Genomic DNA, 11445 nt, shown 5'->3' with positions numbered 1-11445 from the left:
GGATGCCCTGGTATCAGAGGGAGGCATGAGAAGGGGATGGGGTACTTCTGTCTGCTGCCATCGTTCTGGCAGTGGCTGGGTCCCTCTGTAACCACAGCTGCATGGCTCCAGCTACGCCATTTCCTCCCATGCCCCTTCAAGCTAGGAGTGGCAGAGGCTCTAGTTCTTGCTGGTATCTGGTGTCTCCCCTTTCCCTCCCCAAACCTCTGTAAATCACCCTTTCATTAAACTCTCCTTCCTGCCAGGTCCCAGCAGATTGATAACTTCTAGCAACTTGGGGATCTGGAGAGCTGCACTGTATATCTTCTTGACTAGATCACGCTGCACGACATTTTAAGCTAAGCACTGCTTAGTGATGGAGGAAGCACAAACCTGTTCTTTATTAACAAATCGTCCACACTGCAAAAGGAGCAGGTGCTAGGAAGGGTTTCAGACGCTGGACCTTCCATCTCACACAGCGCGAACATTAGCAAGCACCCAGAGTGTCAGTGGCATGCCATCCTTCTATCAAGCCAAGACAGTACACTGTTCCCAACATGCTCCATGCTTTCCAGACAAGTCCTTCTGGATACAATCCTTCCCATCAGGTTTTGGGAATCCTCACCCCAAAGGGTTGGCTTGAATGCCACTTTTTTCATGATCCACCCCAAATCAAAGATGCATCCAGTCTCATCTGAACTTCCCCTCAATTATCTTCGGCTTTCCTGGCACTCAGCATGTTCTGCCTTGTGATGGTCTTACTTCCCCTGATGGATTGTGTTCTTAAGAGAAGGACCGGCTGGGTATGGTAGCTCATGCCTATAATCCTGGCACTTTGGGAGGACGAGGCAGGTGGATCATCTGAGGTCAGGAGTTCAAAACCAGTTTGGCCAACATGGTAAAAACCCATCGTTATTAAAATACAAAAATTAGCCGGGCATGATGGCGGGTGCCTGTAATCCCAGCTACTCAGAGGCTGAGACGGGAGAATCGCAGTGATCTGAGATCATGCCACTGCACTCCAGCCTGGGTGGCTGAGCGACTCTGTCTCAAAAAAAAAAAAAAAAAAAAAAAAGACAGAGAAAGACGAGGTCTTATTCCCTGTGGGCCCCATAGATTACCTAGCAGCCTTTTCCATAAAAGGTGCTCAGTAAATTGCTGAATGAATGGACAATGACTAAAGAGTGTCTTTGACCTGCTTCAGCTGAGCAAGGTAACCGGCTGTAGGTACCAAAGTCTAACTGAGAAGAACCAGCTAGATTTCCTCACCTGCCTCCCACACAGTCTCCCCGTCTCCTTTTCCTCCTCTTTGCCCATCTACCTTGAGTTCCCATCAGTTTCATTCTCCCAACACCTCCCACCTCCTTCGGTTAGTACACATTCTGTCAATGGCTTCAAAGCTCTGGAATCACAGGTGGCAGAGAGAAGAGAGCTCAAAGCCCCTCATGTCCAACGCCTGTCCTGCACAGGTGTGGAGAATGATGTTCAGGCTCACCCAGGGTTACCCTGGTACAGGAAGCCCAGTACTGTGGGCAGGACTTGGCCTTGGTTGGTACCACCCACACACTGGGGCTTTTGTCCTGAAACCTCTCATCTCCCCATGTGCATGTCAAGCCTGCCACTCCGAGTGACTGCACAGCCAGTCTCTCTCTCACTGGGGCCCAACTGGAGTTACTCCTTGTTTGCTTGGTCCCCTCCCTGGGCTGTCCCTTATCTACCTACTGCCAACCCATTCTCCCAGAGCTGGCCTACTAAAGCTTCACCCATTTCCCCTCTCCACTGATCTTGCTATCTCTGCACACACTTTAGCACTTTATCTAAGCTTGTCACCTAGTGCCCTTTACTCAATGGCGTGTGTTTACATGTGTATGTATCTTAGTCTCTCCAAAGACACTAGGAGGCCCTTACAGGAGCCTGCCTTAGCCTGAGAGCCAGGTTGATGACAAGGACTCAGCCTGCTCTTACGTGGATTTGGTGTTGGACCTGAAGCCCTAACCCATCAGCACTGGGCTCTGACCAGGGAAGTCGGCTGGTATTTCTTCCAGGTGTGCTCCCAGGTACCAGGTGCTAGGTAACCATGAGGGACCTTTCAGGACATGCTCTGCTTTTGACTGGTTGGGTCCCCTTTGAGAAGCTGCAAAACCCTGAGTTGATTTCTTCGCCCTGAGAAGGTGGGAGCCCTAGCCAAAGGCCTTTCCATACTGGGTGCAGCAACAGGGCTTCTGTCTGTGTTGCTCTACCAGTGACCCAGGAAGCACGAGCTGTGGCTGAAGGTCTTGCCACCCTCCAGGCACATGTGTGACTTCTCCCCTGTGTGCACAAGGCACACAGTCCCTGACTGAAGGCCTTGCCTCACATGCCAAAGACAAAGGGCTTCTCCCCCATGTATACCCTCTGGTGCCAGCTCAGATAGGAGCTCCACATGAAGGCCTTGACACACTAGCCACACCCACACGGCTTCTCCCAGGTATGGATTCTCTGATGCGTGATGAAAGTGGAGCTCTGGCTGAAGGCCTTCCCACACACAGTACCGGCTTAGAGATTCCTGCTGGGGCAGCCAGGCTGGAGTTGTGGCGGACATCCTTTCTGAGTTCCTGGCAGTTCCAGCCTCTCTCCCCTGGAAGACACTTTTCTTTTGCTGGGGCCTGCCTGGTGTCTGGCTTGTCTCTCCTCACTTGCTTGTTTGCAGGCTGTTCTGAATGCCCTGTTCTCCTACTCCCTGCTTTTCATGCATCCGGTCTTCTCTTGCAGAGAATTCTCCTTTCATATTTGTTTTTTCCAGAATCAAATCTTCCTTTTCAACTTTGGTCTTGATATCTAAATAAGACATAGAAAAACAAGTATAACATAAGGAAATAAAAACATTATCAGCTTTATATTCTAGATAGGAAACATGAGAGTGTAGGGGGATTTAAGGGAATTCAATATGTAACACCCTTTTCTTAAGAGGCAATGTAGCATTGAGACCAAGGGTGTGGTCTCTGGGGCCAGACTGTCTGAGACCATATCCTGCCTTTGCCATGAACAGTATGTGACCTTTCTATGCCTCAGTTTCCTACTATAAAATGGGTTATAAAATGAGTTAATACTAATATCTATGTCGTAGTAATGTTGTAAGAATTAAGTAAGTCAATGTACATGATGTGTTTAGGTGTTAGCTATTATTATAATTTCATATTCAATATTTGAACCAACTGAGAGATCAGATGGGAGAACAACATATCCCCTTTATTACTGAAAGGCTGATATTGGTGAATGTGGCACCCTTTGTTACTGAAAGATTTCAACTGGTAATTAGAGATGGAATAGTTTCATTTATTAAATATTACATTCATTGAGCACTTATTATATGCAAGGCAGGTGGGGTTATGCATCCAAGAATTAGGCAGCATTAACTACCCAAGGACAGTGCTGGCGCCATGGGTTTGCTCCTGAAACACCTGCAGCACAGAGGGCCAGGGTCAAATGCATGGTTTCTGTGAAGAGGCCAGACCCCAAGGGAGACGTGGGAGGAGGACTGGCCTTCCAAAACTCACCAAATAAAATCCCTTTTTATATTGTGGCAAGAGTGAGGATCACAGCAAGGACCCAAGTGTTACACCACATATTGGAGTAATTTACAAAGAGATGTCTGCTAATTGGCTGGGAGGGAAATGGCCTTTCCCAAGACATACAAACCTTGTTTGGCAGCCTTGGGAATGGCCAGGCCCTGAAGACTGGGTTCTGAGAGGCACACTGTGCTGAGAGTATCAGAGACCTGTATTTCTGAGGCCTGGAGGTGAAGGCCCAGTGGAAAGTGGCCTTACCTAGGCTGGCTGAGGCCTTTCAAGTCAGCCCCAGAAGCATTTCTCCAGCAGTGGCCCTTGGGGCAGGAAACAGATGGGTCCCAGGCAGCAGGTAGCCTTAGAGGGCTGAGGTCAGAGTAAGCTCCCACCCTACTCTCAGGGTGGCTTTCTCTCAGACCTCATGCTCTTTTTGCCAGGCTACTACTGAGACCTGGAAAACAAACACTGGAGGGAAAGTCCACTGGTGGCCTTTGGAGGGGAAGCTAAAGGAGGTCACAGTGCTGGCCCTACTCCCACTCCTTTCGCTGGTGGGCAGTGGAAAGAATCCATAATAAGTAAAGGTAAACTTTCTGGGTGGGCCTGGTGTTTAAAGGCAAAAACGACTGAGGAGTCATCTCCAGGAGGGGGCCCCGGCCCCACGCAGTCCACAGAAGCATCCCTCCCAAACGGCATCAGTTCTCCTCTTGGACAATGAGCTCAGCCTGGTTAATAACCACAGCAGTGTCAAATGACTGAACCGTTTACAGCCCTGTCCTGTCCCAGTCTTCTTTGATGCATACCACTCAGTGAAGCTGGCAGGGCAGGAAATGCTGCTTTATTTACCAGGTGAGGACATCGACTTCTCTGAGGTGACCCAACCAGTCAGAAGCAGAGCAGGTCCTGGTGCTCGGCACTCGGTAGCAGCTGGGCAGCTGGACACTGAGTGAATAAGAGAGAGTGAAATTAGCCTGGTACATCTCTCACACCTAAGGCCATGCCTCATCTCGGAACAAAGAAAGGCTTATGAAAAAATGAGTTGCAGCCCTGCCCTGGCAACCCCTGGTCCTTTCACCACACTCCTCCAGGGCCAGACACACTCCACCTCTCATCTTTGGTTGTGGCCCACCAAGCTAAGATGGGAAATGCTAGCCCTTAGCCCTGGTGGGGGTGTTCCCAAGGCCAGAGCCACCAGCCTGGGGCTGCTCCTTCTTTAGGCTCACAGGACTCATCTTCATCTGTGTGCACTTCACTCTCATTTGAACCCAAGTGATGGAAGAGAGAAAACCCTTGGGTTCTTTGGGCTCAAGTGTCACCTAAAGGGACAGTAAATACTGTCCGCCACAGACCTGGCCCATCCCAGGAGGATCAGGGGCATCTTGGGACCAGGCCCCTGTGAATACAGTTCATGACCACCTATTGTTTCAAAGTCCTAGCTTTTCCCACCAGGGCGGAAGGAAGGAAAGGTGCTCCAGCCCATCCCACCGTCTGGAAGCCACTCTGGCCTCCACAGCTATCTGGGACCAGAGATTATCCATCCTGCTCCTTCCTCGAAGGGCTTGTGTGGGGGTATCAGGAGTGGTCTGGGTCCTTGCAGAGACACTTCCAGAGACAACTCCCCATAGCTTCTTCTGGCCCCAGGGGTCACAGAACTATGTGGCTCCTTCCTCAGCACAGTGGCCCCCTTAGACTCTATTCTAAACAGATTCTCCCCCTTGGGACCTGAGTTGTGACTTCACATCTCACCTCCTTCAGATAAGGCCTCTGCTTATTATTTGTTAAGTATCCACCACAGAACGAGGCTCTGGAAGCACAGCTGAGGCTCATGTGTAAGGCAGTCAGGTGCAAGCATGCCCCAGGTTGCCCTGAGAAAGTAAAAATGTTTTCCAATCAGGTAAGGCTTGGTTTTCTTTTGTCCATGCCTACCCTGTCCTCCAGAAGGTCATAGCAGACCTGTGCAACCAGGCAGCCTTTTAATAGTTATAAAGCCATTTCCTATCCCTCATTTCACCCCAGCCTCACAATGGCAAGAGAGGATTCATGTCGGAGACCTTAGGTATCTGTCCTGGGTTGGGAGGTGAGGAACAGGGCCAGCCTAGAATGCCCTCTTCTCCACCTGCCCTCAGGAGTATGGTCTGGTTTCTGCCCCGCCCACTTAAGGCCAGAGAAAGCAGTGGGCAGCACGAGGGTCCCAGAGGAAGCTGCCCTTTTCCTCCTTGGGGCTTCCCTGACCTGGGCTCCTCCTCCAGGCCACCACATGTGACCCTGACTCCCACCCTGGCTGCCCACCTGCACCTGGCTGCTCTTCTCCTTGACCATTCCCGATTCTTCCCCTTCCCCACCCCTGTAGCTGCAGCCTCCTCCTTCGCCTCACACATCTCAAGCTCTAGCCCCTCCCCGCAACAAACCTGGCTCCAGATTAGGGCCTATCCCTAGCCTCCAGGCTGCAGCCCCCAACCAGCCCCAACCCCACCCCACCCCATCCGAGGATACAGTCCCTTCTGTTCTTTCTCGGACTGCACACTCCTCCCTCAGCTCTCCTCTGGGCTCCCCGGACCCCCTACTTTTGAGTCAGGTGAGGGCAGACAGCCCTGATTGAAGCTTCCTGCCCGACTGCTCTAGGAAGCTGGGAGATGTCTTCATCTATGTGTTTTTCCAGCTTGGTTCCTCCAGCTGGATGCCAGAGAAAAAGGAGCAGGAGGTGGGGCCAAGAACTGACTCAGTCCTTATCCACAAATAATTTCAAAGGGACCGATCTCAAAGGACTAGAAATTATGGGAGACTAGAAATTATTATCATCTTGAAGAGGGAAGTCCTTGATTTGATATTAAATTTTAAGTATCCAAACAGCAAAATTAAGTAAAACAAACAATAAACCTGGGAAAATATTTGCAACACATATGGCAGATAAGGATAATTTCTTTATAGTTTGTACAAATGGATTATTAAAAGGATCAACAGAAAAACTGCTACAGAACACAAGTAAGCAAGTCACAGAAAAGAAATACACATGGGCTTTTAAATATGAGATGTGATACCCAGTTTCGCTCATAATTAAATGTAAATTAAAATATGAGAGCATTTTTCATTATGAGATCAGAAACAACACAAGAGTTTCACAGAGGCTTCAGGGGAATGGGCATTTTCATACACACATTGGTAACTACATTTCCAATTTCTATCAAAATATGAAATGCACCTACCATTTAATTTCATCAGTTTATCCAAGGACAGTGTGCAGGGATATTTGGCACAGTATTATTTGTAATAGCAAAAGGCAGAAAAGAACCTAGAGGCCCACCAACAGGGGTACTGTATGAATTATGGTGCATTCACACAATGGAATATCACAAAGCAGTGAAAAAGGAATGAGGTAGATCTTACAGGCTAATATAAAGCCACCTCCAAGACACTGAAAAAAGCAAGGTGCAGACTGTGTATCATAAGCTCTCATTTTGTGTGTGTGTGTGTGTTTTTAAGTGGGATATTTAAGATTGTAAATGCCGGGACTATCTTGAGGAAAGATCCTCAAGAAATTTAACAGTAGCTACCACTGGGGAAGAAGACTGGTTGTGTGGACTGGGAGGGAGTCTTACTCTTTGTATGCTTTTGTACCACTGACCTTTTTACTACAGGCAAGCACTGCTCTTTCAATTTAACAAACAACTTTTACACATGGAGAGGAGCTCCTGGGGGTGCACGGAGAAGGTACGTGGGAGAAAGTGGCACAGACTTGTACATCAGAGGTGTTCTAATCCTGACTGGGACTACTGACTTTGCAAATGGGGATAGGAGAACTTCCCTCCTCAGGTGAGGATTAATGATGTTAAAACACGTTGGCATTTAGTATGGTGCCTGGCACACAGGAACCCCTCAACTAACAGTAGTGATGATTACAACCTTGCTATTAGTTCAGTAGGGGGACTTGCCTTGTGGGAACCCTAGTCTTGGAGGGAAAACACCAGAGATCACAGGCATCCTGGAAAACCACACATGGCACAAATGGGGAACCTAGTCAGTGTCAAGGTATCCTGGGATAGCCAAGTGGCCTGCTAGGACTTGGGTTGTCTCCTCCCTTGTCTCCTGCCCTTCCCAACATCAGCGAGGCATTAGCCACTGTGAAGACAGGGTTACTCCAGAGACTTCAAGAAAAGCAGTACCTCTCAGACCTGGGCCTGGCCCCATTTATCTCATCATAGGTCTCACCAGGCAGGATACAGAAGCCCAGCCTTCTGGCTTGGGAATTTGCTGCTTGATCTTCTGTGTCCTTTAAAGTTTGCTCATTTTATCTTCAAAACATTACATTTATTCCTTCTCCTCTGGCCCCCTTCTAGTGGCTGGGTTAGAATCCCACAGTCTCTCTTAGGCTCTTAAAAAAAAAGCTGCCAATATGGTCTTCAGGATGCCTTTCTCCCCTCACCAGCTCAGCCTCCACACTCCAGCCAGTACAATGTCACAAATATATATTCCTCTGCTGAACTCCTTCATCTGCTATTTGGTCTTGTTAACCATAAAATGCTAACAATGGATAAAAATAAGGACTTTTTTCTCCAGATCCTTATTCTGTTATTCCCTACTACCCATTCCGCCCTTCACAAGAAAGTCTCATCACTTTGAACAAGCCATGATCTTTCTTTCTCCTCCAGATCATAAAAGTAATTCAGTCTCATCATAGAAAATGTAGACAATGCAGAAAATTCAACCGCAGTTAACCCCCAATTTCTTTCCAGACTTTTCTATGCATGTACATCTTAGAAAAATGTGCTCTCTGTACAGTGTTTATTTTGTGCTTTGCATTATTTATTTAATATTACTAAGTGCATTTTATCATACCACTATTCCTTTAATTATGACCTTTAGTGGTTGCACAATATTCCACAGTATTATAATTTAATCATTCCCCTATTGTTACTTAGGTTAGTCACTTATTTTTTGTGAACGAGTAATACTGACATGTTTATAAATCATTGTACAAATACTCATTCTTAAGATAGCTTTCTAAAAGTGGTACTGCTGTATCAAAGGATAACAACATTCTTTTAAAAATGGTTTAACATTCTTTTAAAAATGGTTTAACCTTCCCCTAAAATAACAACAGATAAAAATGGTTAAAATGTGTAACAATGAGATAAAAGGAATAAATTTCCAGAAGATGGAAAATGAATGATGTGGTAACTGAGAAAGCTGGGAGGAGGGAGTAACAGTTTGAACTCTTGCTGAGGGCCATCCAATGGAAGAAGTCGCTGACCCACCCTGCCCAACCCCAGAGACTTGGAATTTTGAAACCCCAGGTACAATGAAGGGTAGGAGGCAGAAGTGGAGCTAAAAATAGCGCATTAACTGGAAGTCTGTAATAACACTTGACTGCTTTCCCTCCCATTTCCAGAAAACCATTTAATAGCATTTAAACCCCAGACAAAAATGTCAGAGGATTTTTGCTAATTAAATGTAAGAGCCCAAGGCAAAACATTCTGTATTCTGGCCTTTAGGGGTCTCCAGGGAAAAAGTGAGCAAATCTCACTCCTACACACAGAGGTCTCAATTAGACTTTTAATTCAGACACATTCATGAGCACACACATGTATATAGGTGTGTGTCAGTAAGAATCACAACACTTTTGAGGAAAGTCTCTAATGAGAGTAAACAAGGTAAACAGAGGGAAAAAAGGACCCAGTGGCAGGGGCATGAAGGGAATAAGATAATTCATGTAACAGAAGACACTTTTAAGAAAAGGCTCTTAGAAATTAAACCAGTTACTGTTAATATTATTATGATTATTTTCTATAATTTCTGAGAAAATAATCTTATTAATGTAACAGAAGACACTTTAATTATTCATTAGAAAATAATCAAGGTACTCTTCCCATAGTGGCAGAAGATAAAGAAATGGAAATAAAGAATGCAGCTAAGGATCTATCTACAAGGTCCAACATTTGATTAGCAGGAACTCCATAAAGAGCAAAAACAGAGGGGAAAAAAACACATGGAAATGGGGAATAGTCATATAAATAATGAGAAAATTTCCAAGAGTAGGAGTACCTGAGTCTCTAGATCGAAAAATTCCACTGAGGATTAGGAAATTGAATACATAAAAGATAAAGAACAGACTTTAAAAGCTTCCAGGCAGAGGAGTGGGAAAACAGATCATTGTAATGTACATACTATTTATTGATTGTCAAATAAATAATAATCAGATTGGAATCAGGCCTCTCATTAGCAGCAGTAGATGCTTTAAGCTGGTGAAGCAATGGCTACAAACTTCTAGGGAAATTTTTCAACCTAGAATTCCAGAGCCAGTCAAACTACCAATCAAGTGTGAGATCAGAGAGAGATGTACAAACACTCAACAACTTTGCCTTCCATATACTCTTTCCTGACAGGAGACTTGACATGCGCTATAGCAGAATGATGAAGTAAACAAAGAAAGAGGGAGACACAAAATCCAGAAAACAGTGAGTCCAGTGTAACAACAGAACAGGCAGAAAGGGCATCAAAGACTGGAGCAGGAGGCCAAAAGAGGACTATACAGAGAGAAAAGAAGGGAACTCAACAGAGTACTTAATTGGATGGAAAATTTGAAAATGACTGAGAGTGTGCTGAAAGCAACCAGTACAAGGTGAAAAGAAAGGCAACTAGAAACTTCGTAACAACAGAACAGGCAGAAAGGGCATCAAAGACTGGAGCAGGAGGCCAAAAGCGGACTACACAGAGAGAAAAGAAGGGAACTCAACAGAGTACTTAATTGGATGGAAAATTTGAAAATGACTGAGAGTGTGCTGAAAGCAACCAGTACAAGGTGAAAAAAAAGGCAACTAGAAACTTCAGTTAAAAAAAGCTGATCCCAAAAGGAAATATAAACACTGTAAGCTAAGATCTGCAGTCAACAATATTCACATGGTCATAATACTGTTGATGCTGTTTACTTACAACTGTTGAAATAAATCAATAAACAAAGCATAAAATCCTAACTGGTTACAGAATAGAATTTAAGAATTATCAGACTTGAGAATGAAAGAGACAATGATGTGGAAAAGGAAAGGAGAAAGAAAGGGAAGGGTTCCTCCAACATACTGCAAAATGGGGAATTGAGATATGGTTTATAGTTAATAAATTAGGTATGTAAATATAATTTATTCTTTAACAAAACTCTTGCTCTTTATAGAAATACAGTAATTACTAAAAAAGAAACCCTTTTAATAACCCATAATCCTATTATCCAGAGTATAGTGGTTTGAATCTAAGCCTGTAATTAGCCATCTGCATGGCTGTAAGTCATTTAACCACTTATATTTTCTAATTTCCTTGAGGTAATTTATCTATCTACTTCTTAATAGTATATATCACTGCAATAGTATATGAGAACTGTATTATATACACAATTTTTAATCCAAATTTTTCACTTTAAAGCAAAAAAGTAAACCTCTGGATACACAGCGTGTACACTTGTATACATGTATTAATTAATATACTTCTGAATACGCCTTTGGCCATAAGGTAGTCAGGGGTTTCCCGGAGATGGAACTTGAACCAAATATTACAAGAAACTTAAGCTTGCAAAAGTAGAAGGGGATTGAGTGGGAAGTAGTGATGAGGTATTACAGGAAGTAAGAAAAGTGTGAGCAAAGGCACAGAGGAGACCAAGCACTTGCCTCTAGGCCACAGTAAAAGGTGCCTGAAAGTGAAGAGATGAGCCTAGAAAGAGATTAAGAGTTCAGTAAACCATGTTAGGCATCCTGATATTTTCCCCACAACAGACATAACAGGGCCAGCAGACCACATTTGCTTTGGCACTCTAGAATCTAGCATGATGTTCACCACAAAGTAAACACAAAATACTTTTCTAATCAATGAGTGATGCTCAGGAAGGCAGAAATGCCTTCTGGGCATTCAATCTGGGTGCCCCAGGTAGTGGGGATAATGTAGT

The 11445-nt window shown here is 45.1% G+C and overlaps 1 long non-coding RNA gene across 2 annotated transcripts; it reads right to left on the bottom strand.

The window, feature by feature from the left end:
- Positions 1–351: 351 nt before the first annotated feature.
- On the bottom strand, positions 352–7324 carry LOC144579517 (uncharacterized). Of its 2 annotated transcripts, none has more exons than XR_013527263.1 (3): positions 5268–7324; positions 4368–4463; positions 352–2796 (listed from the first exon to the last, which is right to left on the bottom strand). It is a non-coding gene; the product is annotated as an uncharacterized LOC144579517 (long non-coding RNA). The 2 variants fall into 2 exon arrangements; XR_013527264.1 differs by having other exon boundaries at positions 4325–4463; positions 5268–6965.
- Between the last annotated feature and the right edge of the window lie 4121 nt (positions 7325–11445).

Source organism: Callithrix jacchus, chromosome 15 (genome assembly GCF_049354715.1).
Source record: "Callithrix jacchus isolate 240 chromosome 15, calJac240_pri, whole genome shotgun sequence".
In the NCBI taxonomy this organism is placed as follows: Eukaryota; Metazoa; Chordata; class Mammalia; order Primates; family Cebidae; genus Callithrix; species Callithrix jacchus.
This window is presented reverse-complemented; position numbering and strand designations above follow the sequence as displayed.